Here is a 15,990-nt window from a genome sequence, read left to right on the forward strand (position 1 = left end):
CAGGAACAGACCCTTTGGCCCATCAAGTCTGTGCCGACAAAGTTTGAGGGAGCTGAGCAATTGACAACTAGAAATCTTTAAATACTGAGATATAATGATTGTTTCTTTGTCTAAGTAAAAGGATTTACTCACAGGACTTGTCCAGAGAGTGTGCTTTCATTGTTTCAGTAATGATTTTAAATGCTTTGGAGGTCATTTCTGCTACATTGGAAATGTTTGCCATTTCACCTGCACATCCCAAAATCAGCCTTACTGCTGCATGCTAGCTCTACCTTGAACCACTGAGGAGGAACAGGAGAACAGCACCAGTAATACCAATAGCAGCGGGAGTAACACCAATAGGAGCAGGAGCAATCTTTCCTTCATCGACCGACTGTTCCACAGGACAGAGAAGAATGAGAACAGAGCTCAAGTTCACATGAGGTGAGACACCCGACACGGCATAAAGGTAGAGGATTAGCTTTCTGGACTTTCTGAACAGACTCAGACTTTTTCGTCAATTGACTGCTGACATTTGCAGCTTGGTAAAAAAAATCTTCTTTTAAATGGACCAGTAGGGCATTGCTTTTGGTTGCAGCCAAGGTCACCAAAGCACATATTTTCTTTCTTCCGGCTCCTTCTGCTATACCAGCGTAACATCACTTGAAGGGAATTGTGTCATGTGATCCAGGCACACACAGCTTTCATATCTTCAAGCCTTATGTCTATGTTTAACTGTTCTCATGTGCCTGGTCTTAATAGATTAACTAACATGTTTACCCAATCCTTTATGAGTGATTGGTGCCTTATGTCATTGTAAAAACGCAACATGCTGATTAACGGTGATCAGACAGCTGGCTACAAGGTTTAAATACGGGTACAAAATGTAATGCTACTTGGCATGAGACAACCCGCAACATTTTGGTCAAACCACAACAAAGTTGCAGCATCAGAGAGTATTGAAAACACAGAGTACTGATTACAAAGAAAAGTTTTGGAGACACAGCTAGTGCTCAAGTAGAGAGCTGGTAAGTAGACGGATCCTTCATGGTGTGATTGCAGAGCATAGTTCGTCAGTTCTGTGAGCGGGACAGCTTGTTGAGAGAACGAGCACCGGGTTAGCACAGACGGGAAAGACTAGTTCCCATGGTATGGGCTGGACTGATAGCAAGCTATAGCAGAGAGTCAAACAAAAAAAAAACAAACATTTTCATAAATGACCTGGATGAGGAAGTGGAGGGATGGGTTGGTAAGTTTGCTGACGACACCAAGGTAGGTGGTGTTGTGGATAGTTTGGAGGGATGTCAGAAGTTGCAGCGAGACATAGATAGAATGCAAGACTGGGCGGAGAAGTGGCAGATGGACTTCAACCCGGATAAGTGTGTGGTGATCCATTTTGGCAGATCCAATGGGATGGAGCAGCAGTATAAAATGAAGGGTACCATTCTTAGCAGTGTAGAGGATCAGAAGGACCTTGGGGTCCGGGTCCATAGGACTCTTAAATCGGCCTCGCAGGTGGAGGATGCGGTCAAGAAGGCGTATGGCGTACTGGCCTTCATTAATCGAGGGATTGAGTTTAGGAGTCGGGAGATAATGCTGCAGCTTTATAGGACCCTGGTTAGACCCCACTTGGAGTACTGCGCGCAGTTCTGGTCACCTCATTACAGGAAAGATGTTGAAGCCATTGAAAGGGTGCAGAGGAGATTTACAAGGATGTTGCCTGGATTGGGGGGCATGCCTTATGAGGATAGGTTGAGGGAGCTTGGTCTCTTCTCCCTGGAGAGACGAAGGATGAGAGGTGACCTGATAGAGGTTTACAAGATGTTGAGGGGTCTGGATAGGGTGGACTCTCAGAGGCTATTTCCAAGGGCTGAAATGGTTGCTACGAGAGGACACAGGTTTAAGGTGCTGGGGGGTAGGTACAGGGGGGATGTCAGGGGTAAGTTTTTCACTCAGAGGGTGGTGGGTGAGTGGAATCGGCTGACGTCGGTGGTGGTGGAGGCAAACTCGTTGGGGTCTTTTAAGAGACTTCTGGATGAGTACATGGGATTTAATGGGATTGAGGGCTATAGATAGGCCTAGAGGTGGGGATGTGATCGGCGCAACTTGTGGGCCGAAGGGCCTGTTTGTGCTGTGGCTTTCTATGTTCTATGTTCTAGACCATCATAAAGTCATGGGTAAGTTGGTTAAGATGCTCTTTTAGAGAGTTGGTGCAGAATCAATGGTCCGAATGGCCTCCTTCTGCACTGTAGAGATTCTATGGATAAAGGATCCTGAAACGATATGATGTACCAGTTCAGGGTCAGATTAAACTTCTGTGTTCAATCGGCTGGAGTTCATTTTGACAACAGCATGTAGAATCCATAGACCAGTTCATCAGATTCAGAGAAATGGACACGTACTTTCTTCAAACACAGAGTTAGCAGACAGAACTGTTGAATTAGTGATCACATCCACTCCCTTGGAAGCTTTCCAGATCGATCTGCTAGGCAAGCACAAAATGTATAGTATTGAAAAGCTACTCAAGGATGGACGTAGGTATGAAGCAATCCTTGCAGGTTGACAACACTTTCAGGTCCTAAGTGTTACATGGTCCCTGAAATGGCGAGGAGAAGTCTACATGGGTCACCTGGTCTCAGATTTTGCTGGGGTGGCTATCTTGTTGGCCCCACATTTTTAGCCAGACATCTTGGGGGGGGGGGGCGCGGGGGGTGTTCAAAGAGCTTGTGCCAGGCTGATTGCTGCAGCCCCCCCCAGACAGACATTAAGGTGCAGCAATCAGCCTGGCACAGTGTTTGCCGGGGGGGCTGCAGCAACCAAGCTTCTTTGAAGAAATGTCCACTCATCTCAGTTCCATCACTGCAAGTGAATGTGTTGTCCTTGGAAGATTTTGATTGTACCCTTAGGGCCAGGGACCATAGGGAAGTTGAGCAACCTGATTGAGTCCTTAAACTTGGTGGATATTTGACAATATCTCCATCCTGACTCCAGAGTTTTCACTTCTATGTTGCCTGGAGTTGAATCATCTTTATATTTGTAAGGTGTTCATGTCCTGCGTTCCAGCAGCTTCTGTGCAGCAGGTGCCATGCTAAGACCACTATCTGGTGTGGTGGAACTCTTTCCATTCTGCGCTCAGATGGGGGTCTGCATACTAGCACTTTAACAAACTGCTGCTGAAAGACAAGAGGTTTCTGGAGTTGTTCCATCACTTCTGGGCTGGCAGGAAAAGGAAGCAGGGAGTCTCTCCCTTCTCATGGCTGTGGTGGTATGTGGGAAAGTCTAAGTCTTTGGTCAAGAGTACAGGACAGGATGACAAAGAGGCAGAAATCCAGGATCAAGGAGTTGGAGAAAGATGCCCTTGACTGAGAGTCACATCTCGGTCAGCCTGATGAGGACCCAGCCCTGCAGTTGGCGTACCATGTGTGCTGAGGTACCTGCAACTAGTGGGGTCCCAAAGTTCATGCATGAGGTCATGGATTCGGTTCATCAAGGACCTGGACCATGGCTCTCCATTCTTTTACTCGCTGGAAAAAAGACATGGAGCCTGTCAGCAGCTACAGTGGCACACAAGGTCTCAAGGTGCTCAGGCGTGCAGTGGACTCTTGTCTCAGCATACCCCTGCTTGGACAAGATTTCACATCAGCCCCAGGCCTTAAGCCCTGCCTCAGGCATTGGTGCACCACAATCTGTTGTCTTGCAGAAATACTTACATACCCTTCAACACAGCACGGAGGAGCTTCCTGCATGGCAGCTGCTGCACACCGTTCACCTCCTTGCAAGGGCATTGCCATCCAGCGGCAGATGCCCCCGGTGGAGGGCTCCCTATGTGGGTGTAAGAGGAATTTTCTGAGGTTTTCCCCTGGGGTGCCCTGTATTTGTTGAACCTCACTCAACCAATACATAGACTGTGAAAGACAGTATATAGTTAAAGAATGAAAAGGAATTTATTTGCTAATGTATGCATCAGGAGAGAAACACAGTCATTGAGGGTTGAACTCTGAACTAATATTGCAAGGTAAAGATTAGGGCGGCATGGTAGCACAGTGGTTAGCACTGCTGCTTCACAGCTCCAGGGACCTGGATTCAATTCCCGGCTTGGGTCACTGTGTGGAGTTTGAGCATTCTCCTCATGTCTGCGTGGGTTTCCTCCGGGTGCTCCGGTTTCCTCCCACAGTCCAAAGATGTGCGGGTTAGGTTGATTGGCCATGCTAAAATTGCCCCTTAGTGTTCTGAGATGCGTAGGTTAGAGGGATTAGTGGGTAAGTGTGTAGGGATATGGGGTAGGTCCTGGGTGGGATTGTGGTCGGTGCAGACTCGATGGGCCAGATGGCCTCTTTCTGCACTGAGGGTTTCTACGATTCTATGATAAAATTATTATATTATTCTGAACATTTCACTATTCCACCTAGTCTTGTCAATCATGCTGGAGGGTCCAATCACAATATTCAATATTATTACCTTAGCCAATAACGTTCCACCTGTCAACAGGAATAGGAGATTATTAGCTTATTGCCTATGTAGGTGCCTTCCCCTTTACCTAGGAAACCAAACCCATGTACCGGGCGGCACGGTAGCACAGTGGTTAGCACTGCTGCTTCACAGCTCCAGGGACCTGGGTTCGGTTCCCGGCTTGTGTCACTGTCTGTGTGGAGTTTGCACATTCTCCTTGTGTCTGCGTGGGTTTCCTCCGGGTGCTCCGGTTTCCTCCCACCGTCCAAAGATGTGCGGGTTAGGTTGATTGGCCATGCTAAAATTGCCCCTTAGTGTCCTGAGATGCGTAGGTTAGAGGGATTAGCGGGTAAATATGTAGGGAGATGAGGGTAGGGCCTGGGTGGGATTGTGGTCGGTGCAGACTCGATGGGCCGAATGGCCTCTTTCTGCACTGTAGGGTTTCTATGGTTCTATGTCATTACCAGTGTCCAAGGCCATTGTTAACATCTTTGATTATAAACATCTTTGATTATAAATTGGTGAAACCGGGACTCCTTTATCAGCTCGAAAGATTGCTCCAGCCTTGGTACCCATGAATGAATTTACTCCCTTTAATAGCAGACCTATTAAACTTGCCTTTCGCACATCCAAAAACAGATAACAGAAGCTGCCTTTCTGTGCTGCATTGTATTAAAAGAATTCGGCCTGTCTACATGCTGCAGTGTTTCCATGCTGCATTCAAAACGAAGTTGGCCAAGGTGTCCAATACATATATATTGAAAATATAATTTAAGCTTATAGGGACGGCACGGTAGCACAGTGGTTAGCACTGCTGCTTCACAACTCCAGGGACCTGGGTTCGATTCCTGGCTTGGGTCATTGTCTGTGTGGAGTTTGCACATTCTCCTCGTGTCAGCGTGGGTTTCCTCCGGGTGCTCCGGTTTCCTCCCACAGTCCAAAGGTGTGTGGGTTAGGTTGATTGGCCATGCTAAAATTGTCCCTTAGTGTCCTGAGATGCGTAGGTTAGAGGGATTAGTGGGTAAATATGTAGGGATATGGGAGTAGGGCCTGGGTGGGATTGTGGTCGGTGCAGACTCGAAGGGCCAAATGGCCTCTTTCTGCACTGTAGGGTTTCTATGATTTCTAATATTTGGTTAATTTGGTTATACAGTTTATAATACCTTTGCAGTTTATAATACCTTTGCATATTTTGTTCCAGGCACATTGTGAATTCTCACTATAGATATATATATATATATAAGGCACTTTATAATTACCTTAACCTAGTCTACTTATTATAGTAAAACTGAAATGAAGGACCTCATACTAAGAATTCTATACTACCCTCCATCAGGGGTGTCCTCTCTTGCCACTGGGGACCTGGGGTGGAGAGTGTTGCATGCAGAAGTCCATAAAACAACCGAAGGTTGCATCCGTTCACAAAATGTAAGTTGTCTTAAGCTGCACTCTATGGGTTTTTGAAAAAATTGCTACTTTCTTTTTGGTAGCACTTGAGCCCCAGGCTCCTAATCTTCAGGTATCTGCAAGAGATTAAGAAAGGGATCACTTTGAGCAGAATTTCCACTATCTTGTTGGACAAGAGCTGGTGAACATTTTGCTGCACTCCAGAGAGACACAGAGCAGCTAAAATGAGGTTTTCCTTTATCCTACCTAAAATGGCAGAATGAGTGTACAGGCCCTTAGAGAGGATCGACATGGACATCAGTTGCTCAATGCGGGTGGTTGCTCTTTCCATGAAGGTGGGTATCAGCATGAATTCTGAGTCATCATTGCAGACATGCATACCCAAGCATGCTCAGTGTGGCTGGAATGGTTGACATAACCTCACACACAAACAGAATAGTTCTCTTCATCAACAACCAAAGACCCCTCGCAAGTTTTTTTATTGTGCATGGCCTGTTCATTTGAATGTGTTATACCTTTAATTTTCTCTTGTAAGTATCTGTGCATGGATAGCTTCTAGGTTGCACACTTGCAATTTACAAGGAACATTGTCAACAACCCCAAATACTCAGCAACTGTGCCAGCTGAGGAGACTGTGGAGACTTCCGCCCTCACTGATAGGAATTCTCTGCTGCAGTTCCTGTTTCCACATCATGCTGTTGTTTATTGTGACATGTGCTTCACCCTGTGATAACCCAAATCTCTATCTTGGCAGGCCCACTGAGGACTGTGTTTTTGATCCTTGTGAAGGGTGGCCATGAGCCATGTGATGTTGCATCTTCAGAATGCATGATCTCCTCTGAGGCGTCTTCTCCTTTTTCCAACACCAACTTCTGAGAGATGCTTTCAGGACCTGTGGGAGATGAAAGACATGAATTAATACTGACGAGGTGAGAGGGTTCTAAATCTTTATTGTGCAGATCACTGCAGTTCAGCGACTGGTGACATCAAGAAGTTTGACTGAATATTAACTGGCATGTGGCTGTGTGCTATTTAATGATGTCACCTGGTAGCTGGGAGAACTCTATTGCCAACAGCCGGGCACCCCAAGACCCAACCTACTTCCAAGGCTTCCTCCACTGCAGTTGTGTCAGCTCGGGATCTCTGCCTCTCCCTGCTGTTCTGTGCTTTCTTTTCCTTCAAGGAAAGAAGTGAGAAGAGTTTGAGAAGTATAAAGTATTGAGGGGATGGAAGGTCAACATATTTGAAACCTCACTATGAGGGAAGGCTGTGACATTGTAATAAGATGAATTGAGTGTCAGTGCTGGATGATCAAATAGTGTTGCCAAGAAATTCCGTAAGAGAAAGGGATGAGTGTACCAGCAAGTTTTGTTGAGCTGTGTTCTGCTGGAGGATAAAGGCTGGGTAAGGCAGAGGGGGAGTCGTACTTGCCATGCCCCTCAGCTTTCTCTGCCCTAATCAGGCAATTAAACCTCTTCCAGTACTGTACCCAGGATTGAGGCATCATATTCCTAGACTTATAGGATGGTCACAGAAGGAGGCCATTCCACCTGCTATGTCCTGCTGGCTCTCTGTAAGAGCAACTCAGCTAGCCCCCCTACCACGTCTTTTCCTTCTAAACTTCTTTTTCTCCAAGTGCTCATCCAATTCCATTTTCAAAGCTCTCATTGAACCTGCTTCCACCACATTTTTGGACGGTGCAATCCAGAGACTAACCATGCACCGCTTAAAAACATTTTCCTTCATGTCACTGTTGATCCTTTTGCCAATCACCTGAAATCCGTGTCCTCTGGTTCTCAACTTTTCTTCCAATGGGAATAATCTCTCTCTATCTACTCTTATCTAAACCGCTCATGATTTTGATCACCTCAATCAAATTGTCTCTCAACCTTTTCTTCTCTAAGGAGTAAAACCCTTGGTTCTCCAATCTATCCACATAACTGAAGTTCTTCATCCCTGGAACAATTCTTCTTGAAATGCCATGCTCAGAATTGTATACAGTACTTCAGATGAAGCCGAACCTACATTTATCACAACTTAATTGCTTTTTATTTATTCTAATTATAAAGCCCAGGATCTCATTTGCCATTTTAAACACTCTCTCAACCTGATCTGCTGCTTTCACTAATTTGTGCAGATATATCTCTTAATGCTGACCTCCTTGGCAATTTTCAGCCACCTCTGCAGCAGGCTTCTTCCTCCCATTGTGGAAAAAAGAATTACCCTGCCAGTCCTTATAGCCTGTAACATCATGTCAAGGATGTCTATGAGGACTGTGATGCAGCCTTTGTGCATTGACAGTCTCTCAAATTGTTGGCTCAGTTGTGACAATTTGACCCTTGCAGGGTTCCTTTAAAGACTGGAATATGAAACAGGCCAGTGCAGGTTATCATCATTCCTACCCACTCTAACTGGTTGGATGCAAGTATCGTGAATGAGTTAAAAAGCCACTGTCTTCATAGAATCTTAGAGTGCAGAAAGAGGCCAATCAGCCCATCAAGTCTGCACTGACCACAATCCCACCCAGGCCCTATTCCCGTAACCCCACATACTTACCTTGCTAAACCCCTGACACTAGCGTCAACCTAACAAGGCCAATCAGCCTAACCCGCACATCTTTGGACTGTGGGAGGAAACCGGAGCACCCGGAGGAAACCCACGCAGACACAGGGGGAATGTGCAAACTCCACACAGACAGTGATCCAAGGCCGGAATTGAACCCGGATCCCTGGCGTTGTGAGGCAGCAGTGCTAACCACTGTGCCGCCGTGCTAGGTTGTGTGCTGTCACGTGTGCTGCTGAAACCTATGGGTCCCTGATGTCTTGTTGACATCTCCCTCTTCGAACATGTCTGACCATTAAAATTCAATCAACCATTTCAATTATCTTTCATCAGAAATGATCTCCCTGATCTTTCTGTATCACTATCTGAGCTACTCAGCTTTTAAACATCATGGCCTTCACAACTATACAGTTTGCATTCAATTCCATGGTGAGCTTTGTTTCCATGACAATAATGTGCAACATGCAGCACAGTTACAATTTTCCCATCATTCCCCCAAGCAATTTAAACAGCATAATTGTTACTTTATCATTCCAAACGTTGATTCATTTGCCTCATTATACGTGTGAGAAAATAATATTTTACAGCCTTTTCAGTCAAACTGATTGGAGATTGTTATCTGCAGTTTACCTAACTATCCTTATGCACCTGCGTCAGAAGATATTGTATCTACTGTGGTTACCTCGGCTGCAAAGGTCGACACTGTAGCCCTGTTGGAGCTGGCGTTATGGAAACCAGAGCAGCTGGAAATGGTGGGTAAATTGCCTCTGGCCACTTCTGGCATGAACCAGGGGTCACGTCATGCTTGTAAGGGTACTAACACAAACATGTTGTACCAGAAGCATGTGGAATGGGAAGATCATGATGACAAACAGTCTCTACAACTGATTTAACACACATGTTGCTAGTTTAGACCACATATGCACAGTTAATGCCCTCTTATAACTAATCCCTGCTGAACATACATTTAGCTGCAGCTAGTGATCCTCCACTTGCCTTACTTACAGGGCCAGCCACCCAATTTGCAGGTGGACTTGTTACAAAGTTTATGGAAGTACTTTGGTGTGTTCTTGGAGTTTTGTTGACTTTCTGGATTTTTAAGGGAACGTTGTCCCATCCCTGCATGGAGGGCAGAGGCTACCCATTCCAACTCCATGACAGCAAACCCACCTGGGATGCAGCTTCTGTGGTCAATGCCTCGACTTCTATTTCAGCAGAGGTTGGAAACCAGTCAACATCTCAGTCCTGCAGTGAAAGCTCAGATGAAGTCACGAGATCCATCCTTGCTACCATGTAGTCTCTGACTGCTACTGTCCTGGCTGTGGATCTCAAAGTTCAAAGGGGCATGCAGACTCTCACAGCAATCCAACATGGCTATTCTCCAACATATTACTAGAATTGCTGAAGCGCTTTCCTGAGGGAGTGACATTGGCTTGGAACACAAACCTGCTGTCCTCTCTAAAGATGATAGCATTCAAGCGTGCATAAATGCCACTTGCCAGTGCCTTTGCTGCTGCCCTTCACCAGCTGCTGCTGACAGCAGAAAGTCTGCTGGAGTGATGGAGAGCTATAGGGCCCTATTTTACCATTTGATTCTAAGTGCCTCTAACCCCTCATGGTAGGCTAGTGAAAAAGGTTGGATCCCATGGGATAAAGGGGGAGGTGGCTAGATGGGTGGAGAACTGGCTTGGTCATAGAAGACCGAGGGTGGTAGTGGAAGGGTCTTTATCCGGCTGGAGGCCTGTGACTAGTGTTGTACCGCAGGGCTCTGTATTGGGACCTCTGCTGTTTGTGATTTATATAAATGATCTGGAAGAAGGAGTAACTGGGGTGATCAGTAAGTTTGCGGACGACACAAAACTGGCAGGACTTGCAGATAGTGAGGAACATTGTCAGAGGCTACAGAAGGATATAGATAGGCTGGAAATTTGGGCAAGGAAATGGCAGATGGAGTTCAATCCTGATAAATGCGAAGTGATGCATTTTGGTGGGAATAATGTAGGGAGGAGCTACACGATAAATGGAAGAACCATAAAGGGTGTAGAGACGCAGAGGGACCTGGGTGTGCAAGTCCACAGATCTTTGAAGGTGACGTCACAGGTGGAGAAGGTGGTGAAGAAGGCATATGGCATGCTTGCCTTTATAGGACGGGGCATAGAGTATAAGAGTTGGGGTCTGATGTTGCAGATGTATAGAACGTTGGTTCGGCCGCATTTGGAATACTGCGTCCAGTTCTGGTCGCCACACTACCAGAAGGACGTGGAGGCTTTGGAGAGAGTACAGAGGAGGTTTACCAGGATGTTGCCTGGTATGGAGGGGCTTGGTTATGAGGAGAGATTGGGGAAACTGGGGTTGTTCTCCTTGGAAAGACGGAGGATGAGGGGAGACTTAATAGAGGTGTATAAAATTATGAAATGCATAGATAGGGTGAACGGTGGGAAGCTTTTCCCCAGGTCGGTGGTGACGTTCACGAGGGGTCATAGGTTCAAGGTGAAGGGAGGGAGGTTTAACACAGATATCAGAAGGACATATTTCACACAGAGGGTCGTGGGGGCCTGGAATGTGTTGCCGGGCAAGGTGGTGGAGGCGGACACACTGGGAACATTTAAGACTTATCTAGACAGCTATATGAACGGAGTGGGAATGGAGGGATACAAAAGAGTGGTCTAGTTTGGACCAGGGAGCGGCGCGGGCTAATTATTCCTTGTTTCTCGTTTCAAGGCTTCATTCTATGATCATCTTGCTGGTGCCAGTACAGAGCGAGACTGCGGATAGTTGGGAACCTGTCTCGGGGGCAGGGAATTCATATGGTGTTCGTGGAAGTGGAAATGACTAGGGTTGGGAAGCATTTTCCGATCAGGGCCATTGTGATCTCCTGGACTCGTTTCGATCGCCTCAGGGGGTCGGAGAGGAATTTCCCAGATTTTTTTTCCCCATATTGGCCCTGGGGTTTTTCACTCTGGGTTTTCGCCTCTCCCTGGAGATCACATGGTCTGGAATGGGGGGGTGGGGGTGAGTTAATAGGTAAACAAAGAGTTAAGTATCGTAGCTGTGAGGGACAGCTCGGTGGATAGGATATTGGTATGTAGATAGGCTGGAAAATTGGGCGGGGATCCTGGATTCAGGATTCAATCCTGGACCGGGGAGCGGCGCGGGCTTGGAGGGCCGAAGGGCCTGTTCCTGTGCTGTAATTTTCTTTGTTCTTTGTTCTTTGCTGGGCAGACTTGAAATTGGGAGTGTTTCAGATCTGAACTTTAGACGCCCCCATACGCACTTTGCCTGAAAAAATAATGGTATTTGCTACCAAATAAACCTGTTGGACTTTAACCTGGTGTTGTTAAAACTCTTACTGAAAAAATATCAGCAATTCCAAATCATGCTGCACAAGCCTGTGGGTGGGGCCTAATGCACCCAAAATCCTGCAGCTCTGATTGGCGCCTCCAACTGCACATGCACAGAAAAAAATGATAGAATGCTGCTCCCCTGCCACATCCCTCCCGGACTGGATAATGCTTCCCCCTGGCCCCCACAGACATTGCCCCACCCCCACAACATTAATGACCCCCTTATCCCCACCCCCCGCCACCCAGAGCAATCGCGGGCCCCTCCCCCTTCCCCCCACTGATCTCAGGCAGAGTGGCAGCGGACCCCCCCTTCCCCCCCCCCCCCCCCCCATTAATCTCGGGCAGAGTGGCAGTGGACCCCCCTTCCCCCTCACTGATCTTAGTCAGAATGGCAGCGGACTCCCCTTCCCCCACACCGATCTCAGGCAGAGTGGCAGCAGACCCCCCCCTCCCCTTACCGATATCAGGCAGAGTGGAAGTGAACCCCTTTCCTCCCCACCGATCTCAGGCAGAGTAGCAGCGGACCCCCCTTCCCCCTCACTGATCTGAGGCAGACAGACCCACCCTCCACCCTACAGATATCAAGCAGAGTGATCCCCCTCACCCCGGACCCTTCCGCACAAGGCCCCCATCTCCTCTGGATGCCAATGTCTGTGTGACATCTCCCTCTCTCTCCCCTGTCCCCAATCATTGGGACACTGATCCACCCCCCCCCCCCCCCCCCCCCCCCGCCTTCAGCACACATGCAAATGCTCACTTGCCTTCCCCTCAATGCTAACAAGCAAACTGCATGTAACTTGCTGGAATGTTCTGCCAAACTGCCTGTAGCTGATCTGCCCTAATGAGGGGCAGCTCCATTAAAAACTCAAGAATGGACAGGCAGGCATTCCTGCACAAAATGTGTGCACGACCAGACCCCCCAATTAACTGAGGGCAGCCTGGGGAGGCTACTGGATGCAGCAGAGGCAAGGTGGGACACCCTTTTCCCCCCAGGAGGACACAGGGGGACTGATGAAAATGCAGCCTGCGAGGAAATTGCTGCCTCGGTCAGTGCCCCCCGAACCAGGAAGCACTTCCGGAAAAAACCTTATCCGTGCAGCAAGGGTGAGTGCTGAACCCCATTTTGCATCTTCCCCCAAATCTCCCCCAGATCCTCCCATCCCCAGCACCCTGCATGTTTTAAGTCCCTGACCCCCAAGCAATTCCTTCCTATCCCCCCAAGATCCCCACTGCGCTTGCCCTCTAAGGGCCATGACCTGATACTCTGTAGGAGTCACGCCACCATTTCTTTCATGGGCTCCTTCTGTCTCCACAAGAGAAGACCGACCATAACACCCATGAGACTGCAAAGAGACTGATGGTGAGCCAGACCTCTGGGTCTTCACCCACTTTGAGGAGCAGGCACTGGAGCTCTCAAGAGAAGGGGAGATGTGGCTGTCAGTGACAGCATGGTCAGGCTGCCATTAAGACGAGAGCACCTGTCATTCCTCCACTCACTTTGAGGCAATTTCCCGGGGGCACGAGTTTTGGGTGCGAGGGGCGAGGTTTAAAGGAGATGTACGAGGCATGTTTATTTGCACACAGAGGGTAGTGGGTGCCTGGAACTCGCTGCTGGGGGAGGTCACGGATGCAGATACGATAGTTACTTTTAAGATGCACCTTTACAGCTATGTGAATGGGATAGGAATAGAGGCATATGGTCCCCGGAAGGGTAGGGGGTTATAAATCAGATGGGCAGCCTGGTTGCTACAGGCTTGAGGGCCAAAGGGCCATTCCTGTGATGTAGTTTTCTTGGTTCTTTGTTCAATGTTCAATGGAGAAATATGAATCACATGTTTGGCATTCCGGATTCCTCTTCCTCTCCCTCCCTTGCACTTAACCTTGTGTCCTGTGTTGCAGGGACACAACTGGATGCCTCGGGGCCTTCTGGACTCTAAACCCGCACTGCAGCTCCCACCCATCCTGGTTCAGACAGCTTGGATGAGTCATTGGAGGATATGGGTGAAGGGACATCTGAGGGTGCCACCTCACAACTCACTATCCCAGATAATGACATGTCGGTGGGTCCAGTTAGTGGTGAGGCTTCTGGGTCACTCTCTGGTGAGCATGACACACCTGATAATGTACATTGGGTGGAGGAGGGAACATCCAAGGCCTTTGGCATGTGGGGGCCTGCCGGAGTGAGGACTCAGCTGGCCCCAGGCTACATGCTAGGCCTCTGAGATAATTTCTCCCTCAGCTTCTGGAGATGCAGCAACAGAGCCAGGGAATGCAGGAGGGGCTGACGGCCACACTGGACCAACTGTGAGGCTGTTGGGAGGAGTCCCAAAGCTTTCAGGCAAACCAGCTATTGCCTGACTTGCGTGCTTCCCAGGCCAACACTGCATTATAGCGGGTCTCCGCCTCAGACACAGGCCTCCACACAGGCGTCATCAGCCATGTCCGAAGCGGGTAACCCATATCACCCACGAGCTACCTCTACAGCCTGGGCTTCTCCTCAAATGCCTCCAGGATGTCCAAGCTCCTGACAATGAAGCTGTCATGCACACTACCTGGATGTCTTGTGCGGATATGCATAATGTTCATCTTATGGTCGCACACTAGTTGAACATTCAAGGAGTGGAACCCCTTTCTGTTGATGAATCTCCGTGGATTCTGTAGGGTGGTCTTGAGGGCGATGTGAGCAGTCGAAGCCCCCCTGTACGGTAGGCATCCCCACAATGGTTGTGAACACTGCAGCCTGGGCTTCCTGATGGGCCTGGTCCAGGTTAAATTTGATGTACTGCTCAGCCCGGCGTACAGGGCCTCTGTGACCTCCTTGACACAAGTGTGCACAGCTGATTGGGAGATGCCACAGACGTCTCTGCTAGTGGTCTGGAAGGAACCAGTCACATAAAAGTTCAGAGCAGCCGTTAATTTGACAGCCACCGAGAGTGGGTATCCCCGCCACCACTGCACCCCCCCTCCCCGCCGCCTCTAGGTGCCAGGTCCTGCAACAGGTTGCACAGGTGTTGCACTGTCTCCTTTCGGAGGCGGAGACGTCGGCGGCACATGGTGTCCGACATCTGTTCAAATGACAGAATTGCTGGGATCTCTGCTCCCTCCTTCTCCTCCGCCCCCCCCCCCCCCCCCCCACCCTCTGGGTGAATGGCGGCCACCTCCAGTGGTTGTCTCTCTCTATTCCTTCTAACCTCTACTCTGGGCCTTCTGTGCCTGCAATTCTTCCTCCAGCTCCTCCTCCTCAGCTGCAGCAGCAACCAAAAGAACAGCAAGATCAATTGGCTGAAGGGTGAGGTGGGGGAGATGGAGAGGAATACATGTAGAGGTTAAGAAACGCTGCTTGCCCCTAACTCATCAACAGTCACTGTCCATATCCCCCCAATTCCCCCTGCCACATGCTCCCCACAATCCCAGCCCCCCCCAGTTCCCCCAGCCACATGCTCCCCACAATCACAACACCCCCCTAATTCCTCCAGCCACATGCTCCTCACAATCACAGCACCCCCCCAATACCCCTAGTCACATGCTCCCCACAATCAACCCACCTCCAATTCCCCCAACACATGCTCCCCACAATCACAGCTCCTTGCAAAGTTGAGAGGCTGCAGCAGTGCAATGTGTTAAACTTCCCCCCCTTCACCTTGAACCTATGACCCCTCGTGAACGTCACCACCGACCTGGGGAAAAGCTTCCCACCGTTCACCCTATCTATGCCTTTCATAATTTTATACACCTCTATTAAGTCTCCCCTCATCCTCCGTCTTTCCAGGGAGAACAACCCCAGTTTACCCAATCTCTCCTCATAAACTAAGCCCCTCCATACCAGGTAACATCCTGGTAAACCTCCTCTGTACTCTCTCCAAAGCCTCCACGTCCTTCTGGTAGTGTGGCGGCCAGAACTGGACGCAGTATTTCAGATGCGGCCGAACCAACGTTCTATACATCTGCAACATCAGACCCCAACTTTTATACTCTATGCCCCGTCCTATAAAGGCAAGCATGCCATATGCCTTCTTCACCAGGCAAAATAAGAGGGCTAGGCAAGCAGTGCAGGAACCCCCTGTGGCCATTCCCTTGCAAAACAGATATACTATTTCAATCCTGGACCGGGGAGCGGCGCGGGCTTGGAGGGCCGAAGGGCCTGTTCCTGTGCTGTATTGTTCTTTGTTCTTTGTTCTTACTGCTTTGGGTACTGTTGAGGAGAATGCACTCTCAGGGGCAACCAGTAACAGCCCAATTTGTTGGTTGG

General features: G+C 48.8%; 1 long non-coding RNA gene across 1 annotated transcript; it reads left to right on the forward strand.

Moving 5' to 3' along the window:
• The first annotated feature begins 828 nt into the window (after window positions 1-828).
• Window positions 829-11,724, forward strand: LOC144495279 (uncharacterized). Its single transcript, XR_013498223.1, has 2 exons — window positions 829-1,007; window positions 6,590-11,724. It is a non-coding gene; the product is annotated as an uncharacterized LOC144495279 (long non-coding RNA).
• The last annotated feature ends 4,266 nt before the right edge of the window (window positions 11,725-15,990 follow it).

The sequence above is a fragment of the Mustelus asterias genome, chromosome 6 (assembly GCF_964213995.1).
Source record: "Mustelus asterias chromosome 6, sMusAst1.hap1.1, whole genome shotgun sequence".
In the NCBI taxonomy this organism is placed as follows: domain Eukaryota; kingdom Metazoa; phylum Chordata; class Chondrichthyes; order Carcharhiniformes; family Triakidae; genus Mustelus; species Mustelus asterias.